Source organism: Cynocephalus volans, chromosome 2, assembly GCF_027409185.1.
Source record: "Cynocephalus volans isolate mCynVol1 chromosome 2, mCynVol1.pri, whole genome shotgun sequence".
Classification (NCBI taxonomy): Eukaryota; Metazoa; Chordata; class Mammalia; order Dermoptera; family Cynocephalidae; genus Cynocephalus; species Cynocephalus volans.
This window is the reverse complement of record NC_084461.1, coordinates 32,116,791-32,128,691: the sequence shown is the minus strand read 5'-3', so window position 1 is coordinate 32,128,691 and position 11,901 is coordinate 32,116,791. Positions and strand designations below refer to the sequence as shown.

Below are 11,901 nucleotides of genomic sequence, written 5' to 3'. Positions count from 1 at the left end.
GCCCGACCTGGCACAGCACTGTGAGTGATCCCTGGCACAGCTCTGTTCGGGGGGTGGATGCCCACGCGGCTCCCGCCTGCACCACCAGGCCACTCACTGCCCCGGTGCTGCCTCCATTTTCCCAGGTGCGGGCAGCTCCACCCTGCTCGGCCATCACTGAGCCCATTTGCTTGGCCTGGCGCGGGGCTTTCCGGACCCTGCGGGCCGACCTCCTCTCCCACTCCCTCCAAGGATCTCTGGCAGGGCTGGGGGTGTGGGGCGTCCCGACCAGTTTTGGGAGGGCTAGGAAGTACGGGCGGGCCGACTGTCACTCCACCACACCCTGGACTCCGGCCCCGGTAAACTTCCTGTTACTGGGAGGCAGATACCATCTCTGCGACCACCAGTTTGGAAAAAAGCCTAACGAATTTCTGGTTGGGAATAGTGTGGTAGGAGAGTTCCCAGGTCCGCTTGAACCTGCCGGAGAGTAGGCTGCAGGCGGGCACTAGACTCGGTTTATGCCGGGGGGATACAAAGGTGAACAAGACCCGAGAAAGATCTATACAGTGCTACAAAGGCACCCAGAGAGACCGGTCGTCTGTGCCTAGCAGAAACCTGGTAGACTTCCTGGGCGAGGCGGTGCTGAGCAGGGTCTTGAAGGCCCAGCTGATAGAGGAGGGGTGCAGCAGACACGCCCCAACCCAGCACAGTGTGCACAGAGGGGGGAGACGTGCGGCCAGGGAGGCTGAGACTCGACAGAAACCACACACCCGGTGGGGTCACCACTGCACGATCTAACAGCCTGGGCCAGAGCACACGGAACGGGGAGAAGTCCTGTGCAGAAAGTGAAAGCTCAACAGAGATCACACACCCTGTGGTACGTGATCCACCAGCCCAGCAGAGTACAAGCTGACTAGAAAGGTGGATCCCCGGAGAAGCCCAAGACCCGAGGCAACCACACACACAAGACACTAGAGGCCAACTGAGCAGTCACGGCGGGAGCCATACCAAATTGGCAACCACAGCAACATCCTAGTTAGTCATTAGTCTCAAACCGGTGGACTGTGAAACCCCCTGCCACAATGAATAAACACCAAAAAAAAGACACCAGAAATACAAAAAATCAAGAAAGTACACCACCATAAGTTAATAAATCTCATACTCTAGATCCTATAGAACAAGAAGCCCTTGAAATAACTGACAAGGAATTTCGAGTGATAATTCTAAGGAAACTGAATGAGATACAAGAAAACTCAGCTAGACATCATGATGAAATGAGGAAAAGTATACAGGATCTGAAAGAGGAAATATACAAGGAAATCAATGTCCTGAAAAAAAATGTAGCAGAACTTGCTGAACTGAAGAAGTTATTCAGCAAAATAAAAAACACAACGGAGAGTTTAACCAGCAGGCTTGTCGAAGTTGAAGAGAGAACCTCTGAACTTGAAGATGGGCTGTTTGAAATAACACAAGCAGACAAAAAGAAAGAAAAAAGAATCAAGGACATGGAAGAAAATCTGAGAGAGATATCAGACAACCTCAAGCGCTCAAATATCCGAGTCATGGGTATTCCAGAAGGGGAGGAAAATGGAGATTCCATTGAAAACATATTCAACAAAATAGTGGCAGAAAACTTCCCAGGTATAGGAAAAATCACAGATCTTCAGATCCAGGAAGCTCAACGATCTCCAAACGTATTCAACCCAAAAAGGCCTTCTCCAAGACATGTCATAGTCAAATTGGCAAAACTCAGAGACAAAGAGAGAATCTTAAAAGCTGCAAGAGAGAAGCGTCAAATCACCTATAAGGGAGCCCCAATCAGGTTAACATCAGACTTTTCATCACAAACCCTAAAAGCTAGAAAGGAATGGGATGATATTTTCAAAATACTAAAAGACAAAGATTGCCAGCCAAGAATACTCTACCCTGCAAGGCTATCCTTCCGAAATGAGGGGCAAATAGTATATTTCTCAGACAAACAAAAACTGTGGGAGTTCACTACCACAAGACCACCCTTACAAGAAATCCTCAAGGGAGTACTGGGTTTGGTTCCTGAAAAATAACAACCACTGCCATAAAAACCTAAGAAAAATCTAAACCCGCTAGTACAATAAAAATGGCATTCATGAAGAGAAAACAAGCTAACAAAAACACTATCTACAACCTAAGGAACCAACAAACAAAGAAACCAAAGAGTAAATCAGAAAGCAAGGAACAAAAGACACCTAAGACAACCAAACAACCAATAAAATGCTAGGAACAAATCAACACCTTTCAATAACAACTCTTAATGTTAAAGGCTTAAATTCCCCAATTAAAAGACACAGACTGGCTGACTGGATCAAAAAGCAGGACCCAACTATATGCTGCCTACAAGAGACCCACCTCACCCATAAAGATTCACACAGACTAAGAGTGAAAGGATGGAAAAAGATTTACCATGCAAACAGAAAAGAAAAACGAGCTGGAGTGGCTATTCTTATATCTGACAAAATAGACTTTAAACTAAAAACCATAAAAAGAGACAATGAGGGATACTACTTAATGATAAAAGGACTGATCCATCAAGAAGACATAACAATCATAAATATGTACGCACCCAATGTTGGAGCAGCCAGATTTATAAAACAAACTCTATTAGACCTAAAGAAGGAAATAGACACTAATACCATAATAGCAGGGGACCTGAACACTCCACTGTCAATATTAGACAGATCATCTAGGCAAAGAATCAGTAGAGAAACACAAGATCTAAACAAGACTCTAGACCAATTGGAATTGGCAGATATCTACAGAACATTCCACCCAACAACCTCAGAATATTCATTCTTCTCATCAGCACATGGATCATTCTCCAGGATAGATCACATATTAGGTCACAAATCAAGTCTCAATAAATTCAAAAAAATTGGAATTATCCCATGTATCTTCTCAGACCACAATGGATTAAAATTAGAAATTAATAACAAACGAAACTCTGGAAACTATACAAACACATGGAAATTAAACAGCATTCTACTTAATGACATATGGGTCCAAGAAGAAATCAAGCAGGAAATCAAAAAGTTTATTGAAACTAATGAAAACAATGATACATCATACCAAAACCTGTGGGATACTGCAAAAGCAGTATTGAGGGGAAAATTTATTGCATTAAATGCTCACTTCAGAAGAATGGAAAGATGGCAATTGAACAACCTAACACTTCACCTTAAAGAACTAGAAAAACAAGAACAATCCAATCCTAAAGTTAGCAGACGGAAAGAAATCATTAAGATCAGAGCAGAACTGAATGAAATTGAAAACCAAAAAACAATTCAAAAGATCAACGAATCAAAAAGTTGGTTTTTTGAAAAGATAAATAAAATTGACAAACCATTAGCATGGCTAACAAAAAGAAGAAGAGAGAAGACTCAAATAACAAAAATTAGAAATGAAAAAGGCGATATTACAACTGATTCATCTGAAATACAAGGAATCATTCGAGACTACTATAAACAACTATACGCCAACAAATTTGAAAATCTGGAGGAAATGGATAAATTTCTGGACACACACAAGCTCCCGAAACTGAACCATGAAGACGTAGAAAATTTGAACAGACCAATAACAATAAAGGAGATTGAAGTTGTTATCAGAAGGCTCCCAACAAAGAAAAGCCCAGGACCAGATGGATTCACAGCAGAATTTTACCAAACATTCAAAGAGGAATTGACACCGATTCTTTACAAACTATTCCAAAAGATTGAAACGGACGCAAATCTCCCAAACTCATTCTATGAAGCAAACATCATCCTGATACCAAAACCAGGTAAAGATATAAGCAAAAAAGAAAACTACAGGCCGATATCCTTGATGAATATAGATGCAAAAATCCTCACTAAAATACTAGCAAACAGAATACAGCAACACATACGAAAAATTATTCATCAAGATCAAGTGGGATTCATCCCAGGGATGCAAGGTTGGTTCAACATACGCAAATCAATAAATGTGATACACCATATTAATAAACTCAAACACAAGGACCATATGATCATCTCTATAGATGCTGAAAAAGCATTTGATAAAGTTCAGCACTCATTCATGACAAAGACCCTCTATAAGTTAGGTATAGAGGGAAAGTATCTCAACATAATTAAAGCCATATACGACAAACCCACTGCCAATATCATCCTGAATGGGGAAAAGCTGAAAGCTTTTCCGTTAAGAACAGGCACTAGACAAGGATGCCCACTCTCACCACTCCTATTCAACATAGTGTTGGAAGTACTAGCCAGAGCAATCAGAGAAGAGAAGGAAATAAAGGGCATCCAGATTGGAAAAGATGAAGTCAAACTATCCCTGTTTGCAGATGACATGATCCTATATATCGAACAGCCTAAAACCTCTACAAAAAAACTGCTGGAATTGATAAATGATTTCAGCACAGTAGCAGGATACAAAATCAACACACAAAAATCAGTAGCATTTCTTTTCTCCAATAGTGAACATGCAGAAGGAGAAATCAAGAAAGCCTGCCCATTTACAATTGCCACCAAAAAAATAAAATACTTAGGAATTGAGTTAACCAAGGAGGTGAAAAATCTCTATAATGAGAACTACAAACCACTGCTGAGAGAAATTAGAGAGGATACAAGAAGATGGAAAGATATTCCATGCTCTTGGATTGGAAGAATCAACATAGTGAAAATGTCCATACTACCCAAAGTGATATACAAATTCAATGCAATCCCCATCAAAATTCCAAAGACATTTTTCTCAGAAATGGAAAAAACTATTCAGACATTTATATGGAACAATAAAAGACCACGAATAGCCAAAGCAATGCTCAGCAAAAAAAATAAAGCTGGAGGCATAACACTACCTGACTTTAAGCTATACTACAAAGCTATAATAACCAAAACAGTATGGTACTGGCATAAAAACAGACACACTGACCAATGGAATAGAATAGAGAATCCAGAAATCAACCCACACACTTACTGCCATCTGATCTTTGACAAAGGCACCAAGCCTATTCACTGGGGAAGGGACTGCCTCTTCAGCAAGTGGTGCTGGGATAACTGGATATCGATATGCAGGAGAATGAAACTAGATCCATACCTCTCACCGTATACTAAAATCAACTCAAAATGGATTAAGGATTTAAATATACACCCTGAGACAATAAAACTTCTTAAAGCAAACATAGGAGAAACACTTCAGGAAATAGGACTGGGCACAGACTTCATGAATACGACCCCAAAAGCACGGGCAACCAAAGGAAAAATAAACAAATGGGATTATATCAAACTAAAAAGCTTCTGCACAGCAAAAGAAACAATTAAAAGAGTTAAAAGACAACCAACAGAGTGGGAGAAAATATTTGCAAAATATACATCTGACAAAAGATTAATATCCAGAATATATAAGGAACTCAAACAACTTTACAAGAAGAAAACAAGCAACCCAATTAAAAAATGGGCAAAAGAGCTAAGTAGGCATTTCTCTAAGGAAGATATCCAAATGGCCAACAGACATATGAAAAAATGCTCAACATCACTCAGCATCCGGGAAATGCAAATCAAAACCACATTGAGATATCATCTAACCCCAGTTAGGATGGCTAAAATCCAAAAGACTATGAACGATAAATGCTGGCGAGGCTGCGGAGAAAAAGGAACTCTCATACATTGTTGGTGGGACTGCAAAATGGTGCAGCCTCTATGGAAAATGGTATGGAGGTTCCTTAAACAATTGCAAATAGATCTACCATACGACCCAGCCATCCCACTGTTGGGAATATACCCAGAGGAATGCAAATCATCAAGTCGAAGGTATACCTGTTCCCCAATGTTCATCGCAGCACTCTTTACAATAGCCAAGAGTTGGAACCAGCCCAAATGCCCATCATCAGATGAGTGGATACGGAAAATGTGGTACATCTACACAATGGAATACTACTCAGCTATAAAAACGAATGAAATACTGCCATTTGCAACAACATGGATGGACCTCGAGAGAATTATATTAAGTGAAACAAGTCAGGCACAGAAAGAGAAATACCACATGTTCTCACTTATTGGAGGGAGCTAAAAATTAATATATAAATTCACACACACATACACACACACACACACAAACCGGGGGGGGGGGAGAAGATATAACAACCACAATTATTTGAAGTTGATACAACAAGCAAACAGAAAGGACATTGTTGGGGGGGGAGGGAGAAGGGAGGGAGGTTTTGGTGATGGGGAGCAATAATCAGCTACAATGTATATCGACAAAATAAAATTTAAAAAAAAAAAAAACATGTACAGAATGCACTCATATAAACATGTGTATAACTTATCAATGTTTATCAATAAATAGAGTTTATCAATAAAAAAAAGAAAAAAAAAAAGAAAAAGAAAAATTGCTCTCAGTCTATACTTTTTTGCTTTTGTGAATCAAATCATACACATGTTAGAATTTCGAGAACACTTCACATGATTCTTAAGCTTTTGTTCATTTTTCTTCTACTTATTTTCTCTCTGTGTACTTCATGGGCATTTTCCATTAATCTATTATCCAGTTTAGAATCTAAATCTAGTCTTCCAATCTATTATTAAATATATTCACTAAATTCTTAATTTTAGGTATTCTATTTTTTAGCTCTAGAATGTGCATTTGATTCTCTCTTATAGATTTCAATTCCGTGAAATTCTTTATCTTTTCAGATATTCTCTCCATCTTTTTCTCTGTTTTTGAACATATTAATTATAGTTATTTTAATGTCCTTGTCTGATAACTTCAAGTTCTGAATCATCTTTGGTTCTTCTTCTACTGTCTATTTTTTTTATATTAGCTATTAGCCAAATGGTCTTGGCTTCATCTTGTGTCAGGTAACTTATTTTATTCCAGACATTGGGTACAAAAGCAGTGTAGAGTTTCCAGGTGATATTATCTCCTCAGATGGGTTTCAATCTTTTCCCTAAAAGGCAGATAGAGTAGAGGTATGATCAACAGTAATCCAATCAGGGACTGAACTGTCTCAGGGCAGGTTTATGGTTTTGGTAAAACTGTCTTCCTCTAATCCATCACTGTTCCTAGGATATTGTCCTCCAGGACTTCTATTAACAGTCTGGTGATTTTTGACTCCTAAGCCTTGAAATTCTGCAAGTGATTTATTTCAAGTATCCTCCCACAGGAGTCATTATTTTGTGACACTGCTGGAAGTTTTACTCTGCTTTCCAGAATCTTTGGACCTAACAATTTAGCCTCCCATGTATTTTCAAAACTAAATAAGTGTTTCGTGTAGGCAACTAGCCATATGTTTGAGACCCTTCTCCAATATTGTCATTGTAACACTGTGCACTGCTAAAAGTTTTGTTAGTTTCTTTTTTTTTCCAGCAACAATCCACTGTCTGGGCCAAGCCTCAATATTCAGCCTCTACCCCATGCCCAGAAACAGCAAATATTCACAGTAAAAGTAAAATCTGATGATTCTCACATCAAATTGAAAGGTCTGTCCTTTTGGGAATTTCAATTCTTTTAGACCTTATTGCTTCCACAGCTCTATGATGGATTTAAAATATGATTTAAAAAAAATTTATCTGGATTTTTCTAGTTGGTGTTAACAAGAATGTTGATTTGTCATGAGCTGTTATGTCATATCCAAAAGTGAAAGTCTTTATATTTAACACGAGAAAGATCATAAAATTAGAGACAAACTGTTTTTACAAACATGCTCAAGTTTCATGTTAAACACACACACACAAGCAACAAATCATCCTTTCTCAATTTCACCTCCCCTAAAATCTACCATCTTGGGTTTTATTTTTTTGCAAGCAAATACCCTAAAACGCAGACTATAATCATTCTGGTTTTTTGGGGTTTTTTTCTCCATTCACTAATCAACCAGTCATAGCAATCAACCCTTACCTCTAAACCCTTTTCCTTTGACTTTTATGACACTATAAATACATGGTTTTCCTCTTAACTCTCTGGCTGTTCTAAGTTTTTATTTGTAGTCCTCTTTTTCATGCTATTTCTTAAAAGTCCATGTTCTTCTGTGTTTGGTATTTATATCTCTAACACTTAGTGTGGGGAGCTGCCCACATTACACCATAATCGCCATTACAAGATGGCGCCGGCCGACACTGACAATCGGCAAAAACAAGTCTAGAGCGCATGTGCTGGGAAATTCCCCGACCTCCAGTCTCTGCCTCTCCCGTGGCGTCATCTGGGCTGATGCACGACCGCCAGTCAGAGAGGGACACGTCCTAGGCGAGGGACAGTTTTCTATAAAAGGGAACGGGTTTCTGTACTTGGGGTCTCTGCCCCGATAAGCTTGTGCTCTGCCTCTCAAGACGCATTAAAGCTTTACTGCAGAAGGATCCTGTGTGTGCCGCGTCGTTCTTGCTGGCGAGACGGTTGCGCGGGACATCTGGTGCCGAAACCCGGGAAAACTTGTGACATCGTCAGCACCTTCGGAGACCCCCTGGTGACAGGGAGGATTCAGAACTGCAGGAGGGTAAGTTCAGAGAGGTGTGTCTGTTCTTGGTCTGGGGTGAATTCGGTTAGATTACAAGGTTTTAGACTCATCCCTTGGTGTGGTCAGACTGACGTAGATACGCAGCTGCACCTGAGACCCGTGTGAGCCTCTCGTACATAAGGGAGCGGTGTGTCTCACAGCGCCTCCTAAAGCAGGGCGCATTATGGGTTCCACGCAGTCTATGGTTACCGCGTTAGAGGCTGTGCTGAGACAACATGAGATCAAAGTAGGGGGCCGTGTACTCAGAAATTTTGTGAAAGAGGTAGATCGTGTGGCGCCATGGTATGCCTGTTCCGGCTCCCTAACCTTGAGCTCTTGGAAAAAATTGGGCAAAGACCTTGACCGCAAGTACGCAGAGGGAGACCTACGTCAGGGCACCAAGACCATTTGGAAGTTCATTAAGAATTGTTTGGAGGATGAAGGCTGTAAACCGGTAGTGACAGAAGGACAAAATATATTAGAGGAAGTCCAAGACAGCATGTCAGAAACTGAACGGAGTGAGAGGATGGGTACCCGCAAAAGGAGAGACGTCTCCAAAAAGGTAAACGGCCCTCCCGGTAAGTCTGCTGACAAGGGAGTGAGAAAGAAAAAGGGCCCTCCCGGCGAGTCTGCTAACGAGGGAGAAAGTCAGCGCCCAAGTGATTTTCAGGAAAAAAGGGACAGCCTCTATCCCCTGAGGGAGCTGGGAGCCCTAAACTTAGGGGATTCGGGCTCTGATTCCCTCGGTCTTAGTGATGAGTCAGAACTAGAGGAAGAAGCGGCTAGATATGAGGAAGAGAGATATCACCCTGATGAATATTGGAGAAGTGACGCAGAAAGGTTAACGCGGCCGCCGCCCACGGCGCCGCCTCCCTATGCGTCACGCTCATCCGCCTTCTCGCTGATCCCTGAAAGGGTGAGGAAAAGACTGACCATGACCTTTCCGGTCTTTGAGACTTCCGAGGGAGGACGGGTCCATGCCCCTGTTGAGTATACTCAGATTAAGGAATTGGCAGATTCAGTTAGAAAGTATGGAGTCACGGCCAACTTCACCCTTACACAGCTTGACAGGCTGGCTATGACAGCACTGACGCCCGCAGACTGGCAAATGATTGCGAAGGCTGCCCTTACCAGTATGGGCCAATTTATAGAATGGAAGGCGCTTTGGTATGAGGCAGCCCAAACGTACAAAGATTATTCAGGGACCCCAGGAACCTTTTTATTATGTGTAACTAGCATCCAATATGAAAATTATACCAGGGCAGCAAACTTGTCTCATCGCTTGTCTGAGTATCTTTTAGGAAACTGGACAGGAGACTTTGACGGCCTGATGCGGGACCTGCACTCTGCCATCGTGGCTGTGAATTCGACAAGAGTGGATGCCTCTTTTGCAGCTGGATTGTCCTCCTGGATCACAACTGCTATGTCACATTTCAAGGAATGGGTGGGGGTGGGGTTGTTTGGAGCGGCCCTCTGCTGTGGACTAGTGTTCCTTCTTTGGCTGGTCTGTAGGCTGAAAGCCCAAACACAAAGAGACAAGGTGGTCATTGCCCAAGCACTTGTGGCTCTGGAGCAAGGAGCCAATCCCGATATTTGGCTATCTATGCTCAAAGACTAGTCCCCCTTCTTTTCGGCTGGCCTCCCTGAAAACTGGTCAGTGGGGTTCGCCCTGGCTCGTGCTGGCCCACAACTCACAATTCAGAGTCCGTTCCAGTAGGTCCAGAGACGGGCAACTTCCCCCCAGACGTGTGCCGACCTAAGACATGGTGCCTGGTGGCGATAGGGTTAACCTTTGACGGGTAAGGTCACAGCCTGAGGTGGGTCGACCTAAGACAGGACTACTGGCTAGACATGTTGTGGCCAATGAGCTTGCTCCAGCCTCTTAATGTAATAAGAAAGGGGGAGATGTGGGGAGCTGCCCACGTTACACCGTAATCGCCATTACAAGATGGCGCCGGCCGACACTGACAATCGGCAAAAACAAGTCTAGAGCGCATGTGCTGGGAAATTCCCCGACCTCCAGTCTCTGCCTCTCCCGTGGCGTCATCTGGGCTGATGCACGACCACCAGTCAGAGAGGGACACGTCCTAGGCGAGGGACAGTTTTCTATAAAAGGGAACGGGTTTCTGTACTTGGGGTCTCCGCCCCGATAAGCTTGTGCTCTGCCTCTCAAGATGCATTAAAGCTTTACTGCAGAAGGATCCTGTGTGTGCCGCGTCGTTCTTGCTGGCGAGACGGTTGCGCGGGACAACTTAGCAAAAAACCTTTCACCTATGGGCATTTAATACACATCTATTTGTTTGAAAAAAAGACTTAAAATAAAGTTAGAAAGGATATTAAAAAAAGTAATGAGTATAAATAAGTGGCACAACGTATGATAGGAATAGAAACAGGCAGATTGGCATACAAAGTATGCTAGTCCTTTTTCAGAGGAAGAAAATGAACAAAGAAGAATAGACTCGGTGCCTGGAGAAGAAAGGTGGTCTGCTATGAGATTCTGAATAGAGGAGAGGAAACTCCGCAGACTAACCAAATTTTATTTTATTTCTACCTTCTTCAGTGATCTTCAATCAGTTAACAGAGTAATTATAGTCAACAAGGACTGGAAGTTCTAGTAACAAACTATAGAAGTGATCCCTGAAAGTATAGTCTTTGGAAGTTCTAGTTAGGAGTTTAAAAGTGTCCACATCCTATGCACCAATAAAAAAACTTTTACATGGAACTTAAAAGTGTGTACTTGGTAAAGAAACATACCTAACTTTATTTCAGAATACTGCAAACATCTTCATTTTAAAAAAAAATCTCATTTTTTCATGAATGTCTATTTCCTTATTAGGCACAGATACAAAAAGGAATTGAAGTCTTCAAAATGTGTACTTTGAAAAACTATGCATAGATTTCAAAATTTTTTTTCTACCAAAATAAACTCTTACTAACTTGTTATAACATGCTTGAACAAAATCTAGTTTGAGGCACTAAGAAAGTAAGACATCAGTTTGAAAAGAGGCCCTATCAGAGCAACATAAATTCTGCTAAAATTGAAGCAAGAATGAACATCAAATTTATGGTGGAGGTTGGGTAGAAGAATGGTGAAATCATTGATGCTTTTCAAAAAATTCTTGGGAAATTATTAGGCATCCACCTTATGGTCTTGATTTGGCTCTTTCTGACATCTTTTTGTTTTGTAATCTTAAAAAATCTTTAAAGGACACTCATTTTTCTCCAGTTAATAATGCAAAGAAGACTGCATTGGAATGGTTAAATTCCCAAGACCCTCGGTTCTCTAGGGATGGACTAAATAGCTGGTATCACCACTTGTGATGATAAAAAGTGTCTTGAATTTGATGGAGATTATGTTAAGAAATAAAGTTTGTGTTTTTTTATTTTTATTTTTTTAGTTCCATTTTCCATGAACCTTTTGA

At 41.4% G+C, this 11,901-nt stretch overlaps 1 pseudogene; it reads right to left on the bottom strand.

Annotated features, from left to right (window-relative positions):
- Nucleotides 1–10,994: 10,994 nt before the first annotated feature.
- Nucleotides 10,995–11,132, bottom strand: LOC134371264 (small nucleolar RNA U3; annotated as a pseudogene).
- Between the last annotated feature and the right edge of the window lie 769 nt (nucleotides 11,133–11,901).